The following is a 13,421-nucleotide window of genomic DNA, read 5'->3' as shown; positions in this document are numbered from 1 at the left end:
TAAGTTGGATAGTAGGTGTGTTAAGTATTGGAGAGGTGTAGAGAAGGCATGGAAGGAGGAATGCCTGTGCTAGTGAAGGTTTGGATTTTGAAGATAATAATGTTTTGTTTCTATACAGGAGTCCCATTTTCTGACGTGTCTTTTTAATACACTGTTGAGTGTGTAAATCAAATTTTAATTGTCATCAGCTGTGATTCCCAGGAGCATTGTATGTGAGTCAGTCTTAATAACAGTGTTATCAAGAGATGAGATGAGATGGTAAAGCTGGATTTATGATGGGAGAGAGATTTAGGAAGGAAGAGGAGGAGTTTGGTTACCATTGGGTACCATTATATCTTTTATTTACTAAGTCATATAAATATGGGGAGATTCCTCAAGATTGAAGACATGCATTTTTTAAACCTATCTTTAAGGGAAAGGGGAGTAGGACAAACTCAGAGTCATATAGACCCTTACATGTTGTGTAAAAATAATGGAAAAGGTAATATTGGATACATTATTGTCAGAACTGGACAGGTTGGGACTTGAAACCATATATCAACATGCATATGTTGAAAATAGATCTATTACCACCTGTAACATCATATTCTATAACAATATAATAACAGCTATGAATGAAAAACTTGTGTTGTGATGCAATTTATATAGATTTAACTTCAGCATTTGACAGTCATACACAAAACACTGATCAATAAATTAGAACAAGTAGGTATGAATGTACTCTTCAGTAGATGGATAGCTGCATGACTTACAAACAGGACATGGCAAGTATCATATAGCAACTGGACAGGTAAAATTCTTGGTTACAGTCAGTCAGGGTGTTCCATAGGGCTCGGTCCTAGGCCCTTACTTGTTTACATTGCATCTTTCAGACCTAATTTTTTCATTTGAGGTATTATACAGTGTATATGCAGATGACCTGTAACTGGGTAAACTGATTACATGTGTTAACAGATAAGGTAATATTGGATACATTATTGTCAGAACTGGACAGGTTGGGACTTGAAACCATATATCAACATGCATATGTTGAAAATAGATCTATTACCACCTGTAACATCATATTCTATAACAATATAATAACAGCTATGAATGAAAAACTTGTGTTGTGATGCAATTTATATAGATTTAACTTCAGCATTTGACAGTCATACACAAAACACTGATCAATAAATTAGAACAAGTAGGTATGAATGTACTCTTCAGTAGATGGATAGCTGCATGACTTACAAACAGGACATGGCAAGTATCATATAGCAACTGGACAGGTAAAATTCTTGGTTACAGTCAGTCAGGGTGTTCCATAGGGCTCGGTCCTAGGCCCTTACTTGTTTACATTGCATCTTTCAGACCTAATTTTTTCATTTGAGGTATTATACAGTGTATATGCAGATGACCTGTAACTGGGTAAACTGATTACATGTGTTAACAGATAAGGCATGTCTGCAAAATAACTTGACTAAATTGACCATTTGGGCACAATGATGCTGATAAATACACTGAAAACTAAGCATATGAGATTTGGGAGACATAAATTGAAAGGTGGATATTTAATACACTACACAGTGATTGAAACTGTAGATTCATTTAAGGACCTGGGTATATGGGTAGATCCACGTTTGAGTTGTTCTAATCATATCAACCAATTGGTTAATGACAGTTATAGAACTATATGTTGTATAAAAGATATATAATGTCTAGGAAATCAGAAATTATGAAGTCATTATTTGTTAAGTTACATTAGACCCAAACTTGAGTATGGAATAAAAATATGGAAACCCTATAAGAAAACAAACATGAATAAACTGAAAAGAATACAGTGGAAATATACCAAGGATGTGAAAATTTAAGTTATTATGAAAGACTAAAATATCTGAAATTGTACAGTGTCTCTAATAGATATCTAAGAGGAGATCTTATTCAGCTATATATGACATTTAGAGATAACTATCTCTGGGAATGTTTATGCTTATCAAAAAATACTACAGAATCATCAGACAACCTATGTAGAAGAAAAATATAGTTGCAAGTACAGAAAACTTCTGGACGAACCTCATGTTGATCTGGATCGAATGCAGGAATGGTTAAGGAGAGGTGAATTCAAACCAAGAGATGAAACATTAATATTGGCGGCCCAAGATAGTGGGCGATGTACACGTTGGTTTACAAAGTCCATTGAACATGTGGGAGAAACAGACAAAAGTAGGTTTTGTAAAAGAATTGGAAACAGCCGCATATCTTGTTGGTGGTTGTGACATACTAATGGGCAGGGTTATATACTGAAAGGCATAATAATGTGGCAAGACTGTTGCACTGGGGACTGTGCAAACATTATGTATTAAAGTGGCTGAAAAACACTGGAAACATAAGCCACAAAGCACCATAGAAAATGATGACGTTTATATCATATGGGATCACCCATTACCAGCAGTTCAAAAGATAGATGATAGAAAACCGGATATAGTGGTCCAAGAAAAGAAGACAAAAGTAGCATTCATCACTGAAATCGCCACACCCAGTGACTACAGTGTCTTGCATACAGAGAGGCACAAAGTCATAAAATATCAGGATTTGCAGGTGGAGACAAGAGCAATCTGGAAGAAAGATACCCAGACAGTTCCAATAGTACAGTTCCAATAGTAGTAGGAGCAACAGGTCTTATAAAAAAGAATCTACACGCGTATTTAGATATGTTGCCAATACATATAACTGTACAAATTGCAGGAGGAGTCATTACTGGGCACATAGGTGCTACGTAGAGCACTTCTGGATGACATCAAAGATTGAAATAATACTAATTTCATGAATTTTTGTCATACTTTGACTTAGGAATGGAGTCCATTCCCATCAAGGTATTAGAAACCCAAAATATTTGGAGAAATTATAGGAATGAGAAGTGTGCTAATTAGTTCTCTGAGGGAGAGAGCAGCTGCTACATGGAACATACTACCAAATTACATCAAAGCAAGTACCAGTTTAGATAATTTAAAAATAGCCTGGACACTTATGGGAACAAGTGTTTTTGTATATCGGCAGGCTAAAATGGCTTTAATGCCCGTGCTTGAAATATTTGCATGTATGTACATCAGGTCGTCAAAACCACAGACATAGCACCCAGCTCACATAGCACACACCACACACATACACTAATGTATGCTGAGGCACTTAAAGCAATCTTTGTAAGCAACAAAGATCACCTAGACCATCTGCTGTCAAATCTATGCCCTATCAAGCCCGAAGGCACTCAGAAAATACACCTAACTCCACACATACTGCCACTCACAGTGGAGTCCCAAACACTAAGCCCCTAAGACAAGAAAACACACTTCCCAAGACTCTCATCACAGGGGACTCCATTGCAAGACATACTGATGCCCCTCTAACCAGGATGAACAAAGAGAAGACAACTGTTAGTTGCTTATATGGAGCCAAATTCCACCAAACGACGCAGGTACCAGTATTATTCCATCATAGTCCATGTAGGTGTAAATGACCTGAGATGTACCTCCCTGAACTATATGAGGAGAGACATTATGAAGCTTTCAGACTATGTGTCTCAGGCTGGCATGAGCCTACCACTGAGTAGCATATTACTATCACCAAGGATGATGCCACAGTATGAGCAAAAAATGATTGATTTCAAAAACTGGCTATCTTTCTGGTGTCATTCTAAGGGGATCCAATATTTGTCATCTTGGAGGAACATGGTCAACAGTTCACATTGCTTTGCCAAGGATGATCTGCATCTTTCCCCTTTAGAATTTTAAATACTGGCTAAGGCTTTGCCTACCTCCATAGTGTCTTTTTTAGGCAATGCCAAATTGACAAACTTACCAACATAGCAAAACCAACTCATGAGAACCTCAGGTATTACTGCTCAATGCCAGGAGCATAAAAAAAAATATATATACTCCCACCAAGCCCTCCTTACATTTGAGACTATAGATATCTGTGCAGTTACCGTAACATGGTTTAAAGTGGCAGAGAGTATTCTAGCAGTGCGAGCTTTTAGTGCCTTCCACACTTTTAGACCAGTAACTGCACAGAAAAAGACTAAAGGCAGAGGTGTTTCAATATACATCAATAAGAAGCATACCTCTATGGTGGTCAAACAGGCTGACAAGCTGAAGTTCCTCCATGTGATGTGCAGATGACCATAGACAAAATCACATACCTTATCCTAGCCAGCTATAGGTCACCCTCCATGTACCAAAAAGCTCACAATGCATACTGGGACCTACTGGAGACACTTACCATCCAACCTAACACCGTACTCATGGGGTTCTTTATTTACCCCTCTATAGACTGGGAATTCTAAATGGGCTCATAAATATGGGAGAATGCTGCACTCCCTCAATATCTTGCCCTCCCTGATAAGGTCTGATCATAAAGCTGTCTCCTTCAAAATCAACTCTGTAATCCCATTAAAACCAATAACAGTTAGTAACTATTCCAAGGCAAATTATCTGTTATTAATTGAAGCTATGAAAAAAATTTCAATGCCATGCCAAACAACGAGAACACACCAGCCTATGCTGAATTGCTCTCAGAAACTCTGAACAAACATGCCAATGAACGTGTAGGGGCTGTTGTACCTACCAGAAATAAGCCCAGAACTAGCCCCAGAAACAAACCACCCTGATGGCATCCCGGATTAAACAAGATATACAACAAAAGGAAACAAAAATATGGCAAAAATCAGGAAGAGTAATTCCCATAAAGATAAACTCTCCCATCAAAGTAAATAGGCAACTGAGTGGGCTAATTAGGTCAAACAAAGCCAGTTTTGTGGTTAAGATATCTTCCCAGGTGAAATATAGACAAAGGGCCTTCTACAGCTATGTCAGAAACCTCAAGGGAAGCGCATAGCAATGTGCTGAAATGGTGGTTAATGGTGCTACATTCACCAAGCCTGGTGAAATGGCAAACCTCCAAGTGGACAAATTCAGTTCGAACTTGACCCCTAGCCATCCCCAATAATACCTTCAAACATAACCCCTCCAGCTATCACTAGGGAGTATGTACTGACTACATTCACTAAAGCCAAGAACAGTGCCTCAGTGGACCCTGATAACATCCCAGGGTGCTTCCTTAACAGTCTAAAATATGACTTATCAGGACTCCTGGGTCATTATTTAACTATAGGCTTTGTGCCACATGAATTTAGGAATGTAATGTTTACCCCTGTTCATAAGGACCTTCAACAGATCCTAGAAACTACAGTCCCATTAGTCTGACTAGTCTTATTTGCAAATGGAAATTATCAGTAAGGACATAGGAGACCTTCAGACACTGGATGCATCCTAGTTTGGCTTTGTCACAGGATGGTCATGCTTACTGAATCTGGTAGACTTCTTTGAAGAGATCACTTATGCAATGGATGGGTCAAAAACTGTGCATACTGCCTACCTATATTTGGCTAGGACATTTGATACAATACCCCACCTGTACATTGTCAACAAACTTACAGAACTAGGTATAAACCCCCTTAATAACACAATGGATAGCTATCTGGCTCACTGATAGGACCCAGGAGATTAAAGTCAGTGAGGCCACCTCCACGAAGTGGCCGGTCACAAATGGTCTCCCTCAGTGTTCTGTGCTAGGCCCACTCCTCTTTGGGATCTACTTCTCAGATGACAAAGCCAATGTCAAAGGACTCTGGCTAACCAAATTTGCAGATGATTGGAAACTGGGAGCAATCATTGAATCCCCCCCCCCCCAAACCGAGAGCACCCTTCAGGATGGTCTAACACACAAAAAAATTGGTGCAAAAGCCATGGTTTAAAACTCAATACCATGAAATGCATTAAAGTCCCTTTTGGGAAGTTTGCTACCCCGGGTAACTATGCCATCAATAAAATACCATTTAAAGTTGATTCATTAGTCAGGGAATCTGGAAACCTATGTAGATAGTAACCTAGCCTTCGATCAACATGTGTCCAAGGTAGTAAAAACTCCTTCTATGTTGCTCAATGTATAAGCAAGGGCATGGCATCTAGGTCCAGAGATCATCATACCACTGCACTTGGCTCTCATCAGGTCCATCATAGAGTATAATGTCCCCTTTAGTATGTACCTGACTAGGCACATGCAGCAACTGGAATGTCCATAAAGGTTTCTTGAAAAAGAATACAGTGAGTAAACACACTGTCCTAAGATGATTGCCTCAAAGCCCTGAATCTTTACTTAGTATCATACAGACTTCTGAGAGGTGAGCTTTGCCTGGCATACAAGGCATCTATGGACACTTTTGATGAATCTTTTGCACATCCACAAAACAAACACCATAAGAGCTACTAGATTGCAGGACCTAAATGTTACTTGCAGCATAAGTAGGACATGTTAGAGAGACAGATATTTTTCTCAGTGAATTCCTATTCACTGGAACAGGCTTCCCATCCAAGTGAAGCAGAATTCTTCCCTATCCCTATTTAAGCACAACTTGAACCAGTGGATGGGTAATTGGAAATTCACTCCTGGTCTGGCCTGTATGTCTCTGATGGACAGAGACAATCAGTAAATCACCCCCTATAAATCAAATATAAATCAGATTTGTGGGTCACATTTGGGTTGCACGGCTAGGCTTTTAAAGGCCAAAGTGGTCATTAGCCTAGTACACACCTATGAGCCATGTATCAACCTATGAAACCAATGAACCTGTGAACTTTTGGTAGAAGATGCTATTGATCACCAATTTAGCCAACATCTTGGCTGCACAGAGACCATCTTGCATGGATGGCTAACTTGCTGGAACAGCAGACCCTGATCATTGGGCCACTGGAGGGTCCAGCACCAACCAAAAATGCCAACGTGGAACCATCCAGTAGCTTTGTTTATGTGTAGTTTGTCCTCCAAGCGGTCCTGATGCTACCCCTGTGGTAATCACTTTACCCTATCTGCTACATGGTGTGACCACCTTCCATGTTTGTCATGCCCCATGCCTTGCATACTGTTGAACCTACCCCATCACCATTTGTCCAACTTCTGTATGTGTATCTAACCCTGTCACCCCACTTTTGTGATTGCAAAACCACCCATTTGTCTGTCTGTAGTGTTTCATGGTTGTTCATCTGTTTATTGCTGTACACCCTCTATTCATAGCACGTTTTGCCCTGCATACCATATACCTCATCCCTTCTCTCTTCGCAGAAATAAAAGGGGTTCAATTCCACAAAAGATGTTGTGTTAGTTTCCACGGGTATGTGACTCTGCTTGCTCTCCTCCCTTTTCCTACCATATATAGACCCTTTCTTCTTCATTTCTTTACTGACAATAGTGGCCATGGGATTATGGGATTTAAGCCACCTCATTGACAATATTCATGTACTCTTCACTTCACAGGTACACTGCATTTTGCCATACTAGGGGCACAAGCATTACAGATTGGCAAACAATACTACTTGTTTTGTATGTGATGTCATCTTGCACTACTGTGACATTTCAGGAGCTCTGTGCTCTTCTGCATATGAAGATCCAGAAAGTTTGCCACAGTTACTCATTTCCATTGTTACTGAGTGCCACATTGTAGCCAAGTATGGCTGAGTGCTCTGAAGTACTAGGGGGTGGACATTTGTGTATAACTATTACTTCTCATATTAGTCAAACTTACCTTCCCATACAGACTTTGCACAACTTTGCTGTGAATGTTTATGAATCCCAACCTATACTTGTCTTCAGAAGTGTTTTGACTCTCTGATTCAGATTTTGGAAGTACAGCAGAAAGATTCTTTTTTGGTGCCTTGTATAAAAAAAAAACTGAACATTTTCAGTTCTGAGGATTTATCTCTTCTACCAGGGCATTTTGTTGGCATGCTGAAGGAATTGAATTTTTATTAAAGAAAAATGATAGACCTGTTTAAAAGAAGTTTTTTTTTTTATTTGCTTATAAGAAGTCTTTTTTTCTAGCCAGAAAATAACGATAATTTCAACAAATAAAAACTGCTTTTTAAGTTTTGATTGTTGTGCTCACATCTAGTTTTAGTATGGTCCATTGTGCTTGTTGAACTGACCCTCATACACTAATTTACTTGCAAATTGTTCATCTGCTTTTGTTTACTGCTTGACTGCTTAAGAAGCAGATGGACAATTCTCAGCTTTCTTCATATTACTGATACAAAATTCATGTTTTATATTACATAGTATGGAATAAGTTATAAATTGCCTAAAATGAAGTACTACAGTACACTTGAACGTGACCCTAAACTAATCGCTTGCCTCACATTCCTACATAACCAAACTGGTCTTCTCATATTTTTTCCTTGCCTCTTCCTCAAACCATTGTTTAAAACTTTGAGTCTTCCATCCCTGACAACTCCCCTGACACATCTCAGACCTTTGCTCCATCCCAGGTCAGCATAGGCCATTCCCCTAAAATCCACATCATTGTCTTTGTACTTTTATACTTCTCCTCACACACACTACAAGATCACTATTGGCTAGTGATGGCTTAATTTCAACATCCACGACTTTTTTATGCCTTGCGTAGGACCTCATCATGAAAGTGGTCCTCTCTGTTATAGTCTTGCACCAGTTGACTGAACCCTTTGTGATCCAAGGCCCCAGTCAATTCCCACTTCCACTCTGCAATGGGTATCAGAACCTCCCAGTAGACGCCAATTCACTATGAATACTACCCTCTTCCTCATCTCCTACTCATTTATTCCCTCTTCAATCTCTCATCTATTCCAGGCTCCACAAAGTCTGCTCTTCACTTTTTCCCTTAGAACTGTTCAAACTCTCAAAGTAATCACTCTGTTCTCTTTCTAAAGCCCTGCACTTGCTCAGTTCTTATAAGGAAACACCAACTAACTAAAGCACTACACCCTCCTTGACTTCTCATAAGTATTAGACTCCCAATTGGTCCTTCCTGATCAAGTGAAAAATCAGTTCCCTTCCCTAATCTGATCAGTAAAAAAAACAGTTCCCTATACTAATCTGGTATGTCCAAGGGTCAGTTTCAAGGTTACTCTCCAGTCCAGCTGGTGAATCTGGGAATTTTGACGCAATGTTATAATTGCCTTATGTACACAGACAACCCTCTCCTCCTTCCAACAAACTCTAATACATGTGAGAGATGCAGTTACACAGCCAAACTGGAGGCAGAGCTCTCTCAACCCAAGACTGGCACAGTCAGTCAGAAGGAAAAGGTAACCACCCACACCAGAAATCCAGTCTCACACAGACCTATTGCATCTGCATACCCAACACATAAACACACAAAAACATACTCGGAGGCTCTAAATAAAAATCTGCCTAAACAGCAAAGACCTCCTAAGCAGATATCCAAGCAACAGCCACCCCTCAACAATACCCACAAATCACATATCTCACATATCTCACAAAATCAGTGTGCCTCACAGTCACAGCCCATAAGGCCAAACAACACACCAAATACACTTGTTATAGGGGACTCTATTGTCCGGCACACTGACGTCCCACTCACCAGACTGAACAAGGAGAAGGTCACTGTAAGCTGCCTGTCAGGTGCCAGGATCCGCCACATAACACAAGCACTCAGGTCACTCCAAAGCAAGTACAAGTATGACTCCGTCATTGTCCATGCTGGTGTGAATGACCTGAGACATACCTCCCTGGACTACATGAAAAGAGACATAGAGGAGCTCTCTGACCATGTAGCCCAGGCTGGTATGTCCCTGACCTTGAGTAGCATCTTGCCCTCACCAAGAATGATGCCACAGTATAAAGACAAAATGATCAGTTTCAACAACTGGCTAAAGTATTGGTGTCATTCAAAGGGGATTCAGTGTCTGTCAGCCTGGGATGACATGCTCGACAAGCCACGTTGCTTTGCTAGGGACGGCTTGCACCTGTCACCCTTAGGATTTTGTATACTGGCCTAGGCTCTTGCCACCCCCATAGTGCCTTTTTTAGGCAAGGCTCAAAGGATAAACCCACCTCCATAGACAACCCAAAGATAAAAAAACTAAAGGTAATGCTACTCAATGCCAGAAGTCTAAACCTCAAGATGCATGCACTCGAGACTCTCCTCAGTATGGAGAAAATTGATGTCTGTGCAGTAACAGAAACCTGGTTCAAGGCTCCTGAGAGCACCCCAGCACTACCAGGTTATAACTCATACCATGCGTTTCGGCCCCAAAACTCAGACCGAAGCACAAAAGGAGGGGGAGTATCTATATTCTTCAAAGATACCTACACCTCCAGGTTAGTGGCACTGCACGAAGCATCGGAAACCATCCATGTGCAACTAACAGTGGGCAAAACTGCCTTTCAGTTTGTAGCCTGCTACAGAACACCCTCCCTATTACAGGAACCCCACTTGGCATTCCTGAGAACACTGGAGAATATGAAGGTCTCCAAACACTATGTTATTGGGTGACTTCAACTACCCAAACATTGACTGGGAAAACTACTCAAGCCCAAACACCCCCCTGCAACGGTTCCTTGAATTTATAAACTCTAATGCAATGGAACAACTGGTCACCACTCCCACAAGAGGGAACAACATATTGGACCTGGTCATCACCAACATGGGGACTCTATGTTCCACACCAGAGGTAAACCCCTCATTGGTAAGATCAGACCATAAACAAATTTCCCTGGACATCCATATCCCGTCCCCACCCCCAGCCAAGGAAATCACTGTAAAGAATTTCTCCAAAGCCAACTTTGCACTTCTCAAGACTGAGGTGGAATCCTTCAAAGCCCCTGGGCCAGAGGATAATACAGCCCAATCCGCAAAATCCTTTACAAATGCATTCTATGAGCACCTGCAGGAATACATGGATCGTGCTATCCCAAATAAAACCAAGACTCACTGCTCCAAAAACAGGAGACCGGTCTGGTGGACCCCGGCCATAAATAAGCTATACAACAGGAGGAAGCTACTATATGACAGAGCAAAATCCCAAAAGGGAAGGCATCTCTGATCAGTATTAGCAAGAAACTTCGATCCCTCATAAAATCACCAAAGGCCAGTTTCGAAAAAAAAATTGCCCTAGACACTAAAGATAATCACAAGACCTTCTTTAGTTATGTCAGAAACATGGGCGGAAACTCCCAGATATGCTCTGAATTGTTGCATAACAGTACAAAATATACCGAACCTACAGACATAGCCAACATCCTGGCAGACAGATTCAGCGCAAACTTCTCCCCCCTCCCCCCCAAAGGAGCAAATGCCTATCCCAACTGAATGTAACCTCCCTGACATCACAGATGCACAGGTGAAAGCTGCCCTCTCCAAAGCAAAAAACACAGCATCTATGGGACCGGACGGTGTCCCAGGCTGTGTCTCACATGAGCTCCAAGAAGAACTGAACCCTCACATTAAGTCACTGTTCAAACTTAGCCTTACTACAGGATATGTACCCAAAGAATGGCATACAGCTACAGTGGTCCCACTCCACAAAGGTGGTGCCACAATGGACCCCGGAAACTATCGCCCCATAAGCCTGACTAGTCTGGTCTGTAAAGCTATGGAGCGTATTATCATGGAACTCATAAACAAAGACATTGGGAGCCTCCAGACACTGGACCCTACCCAATTCGGTTTTGTTAAGGGCAGATCTTGCCTCTTAAACCTAGTTGATTTCTTTGAAACAGTTACCAAACCCATAGATGAGGGCAAGGTAGTCCACACAGCCTACCTGGACCTCGCAAAAGTCTTAGACACAATACCCCACTCGGGCATCATAAATAAGCTTACCAACTTAAATATCAACCCCTATATCACAATATGGGTTGCAAACTGGCTCAGAGATAGAACCCACATGGTCAGAATCGCAGGTGCCCTGTCCAAATCCAAACCAGTTACAAGTGGCGTCCCACAGGGCTCAGTTCTGGGACCTCTCTTGTTCGGTATATACTTCTCTGAGGTTCAGGCTAACACGGGGGGATTATGGCTGACAAAGTTCGCAGATGACTGCAAACTGAGGGCCATAATCGAACCTCCAGCTGACACAAGCATCCTCCAAAAGGGTCTCACAGAGACGGATGCTTGGTACCAGAACCACGGCCTCAAGCTAAATGCTAAAAAGTGCATAGTCATCCCCTTTGGGAAAAACAAGGTGTCCACAAATTACCACATATGTGGTAATCCATTAAGTACAGAAGAAGTAATTAGAGATTTGGGGACCAACGTAGATAGTAATCTCTCCTTTGATAATCACGTTGCCAAAGTGGTTAGAAAGACCTTCTATATAGCCCACCTTATCACGAAAGGGTTCGCATCTAGATCAAGAGAGGTCATTGTGCCCCTCTACTCATCAGGCCCATAAATGAATACAATGCCCCTTTTGGGATGTACCTTACTCGACACCTGCAGCAACTGGAGAGACCCCAAAAGTACCTCACCAAGAGGATCATGGGCTACAAACAGATGTCCTATGCAGCTCGACTAAAGAAACTCCAGCTCTACTCAGCTGCTTACCACCTACTCAGAGGCGATCTATGCCTGACATACAAAGCCATGTCAAACCCAGAATTAATGGACATGCTCCACCTCAAAAAATCCAAGTCTCTTAGAGCTACATGCTCCAGGGACCTAAACCTCAGCACAAAAATAAATGGGACATGCTGGAGGGACAGATTCATTTCCCAGAGGCTCCCCTCACTCTGGAATAGAATCCCAATTCATGTTAGACATAGCCCCTTGCTGACTCTCTTCAAACGAAACTTGGACGCGTGGATGGGAAATTGCAAATTCACCCCTGGGATCTCTCCTGTGTCCCTGCTAGATAGAGGCACAGTAAACTAATCTTAAAAGGGTACCTTCTGTGACCTACTTTACAGAGGCACAGTAGGCTAATCTAATAGGGAGGCGGAAGCCAAATACACTCTGGCTAGGCTTATAAATGCCCTAGGGCAGATAGCCTAGTATCTACCTATGAACCTAATCTTCCTCCCTTGATGTGTCTGGTCAGCGATAATGATCTATCAACACCCCCATTTTCATCTGCTTAAATACTCAACTGCTAGAGCACTTATTCTAAGATCTGACCTTGTTCTCACCCTTCTAGGTGCATCTAGTGACCAATTGAGTAGGTGAGGTTAATTCAATTGGGATAGAAGTACATTGTGACAAATTCAACTTTAACCACAGTTATATTGTAAAATAAATGAACACACACCAATGCACATGGTAAGTAGTGAAGTTATTTTTCCCAGTGGTATACAAAGGCATCAGATCTCTTGTCCTAGTTACTGTATCTGCAATAAAGACAACGACTGGCCAAATCCAAGAAAGTTTTTGCTATGTAAGAGTGAAACCCAGTCAGTCTATACTTCCTCACTCACAAATCCTTGAAAGCTGCCTATTTCATAAAAATTCATGAGACAGCACAAAAGAACTGATTTTTTGCAGAAAGGCAATCCCCCTGCACCCCTACCACACAGGATAAGGCCCCCCAAACTTATACATACCAACTTCGTGATCACAC

At 41.4% G+C, this 13,421-nt stretch overlaps 1 protein-coding gene across 2 annotated transcripts in view; it reads right to left on the bottom strand.

Annotated features, from left to right (window-relative positions):
* The window catches only part of HLF (HLF transcription factor, PAR bZIP family member), a 925,298-nt gene that overhangs the window by 293,966 nt on the left and 617,911 nt on the right, over positions 1–13,421 (bottom strand). The window lies entirely within an intron of this gene.

The sequence above is a fragment of the Protopterus annectens genome, chromosome 12.part0, assembly GCF_019279795.1.
Source record: "Protopterus annectens isolate FY-2018-M chromosome 12.part0, PAN1.0, whole genome shotgun sequence".
Taxonomy (NCBI): domain Eukaryota; kingdom Metazoa; phylum Chordata; order Ceratodontiformes; family Protopteridae; genus Protopterus; species Protopterus annectens.
This window is presented reverse-complemented; position numbering and strand designations above follow the sequence as displayed.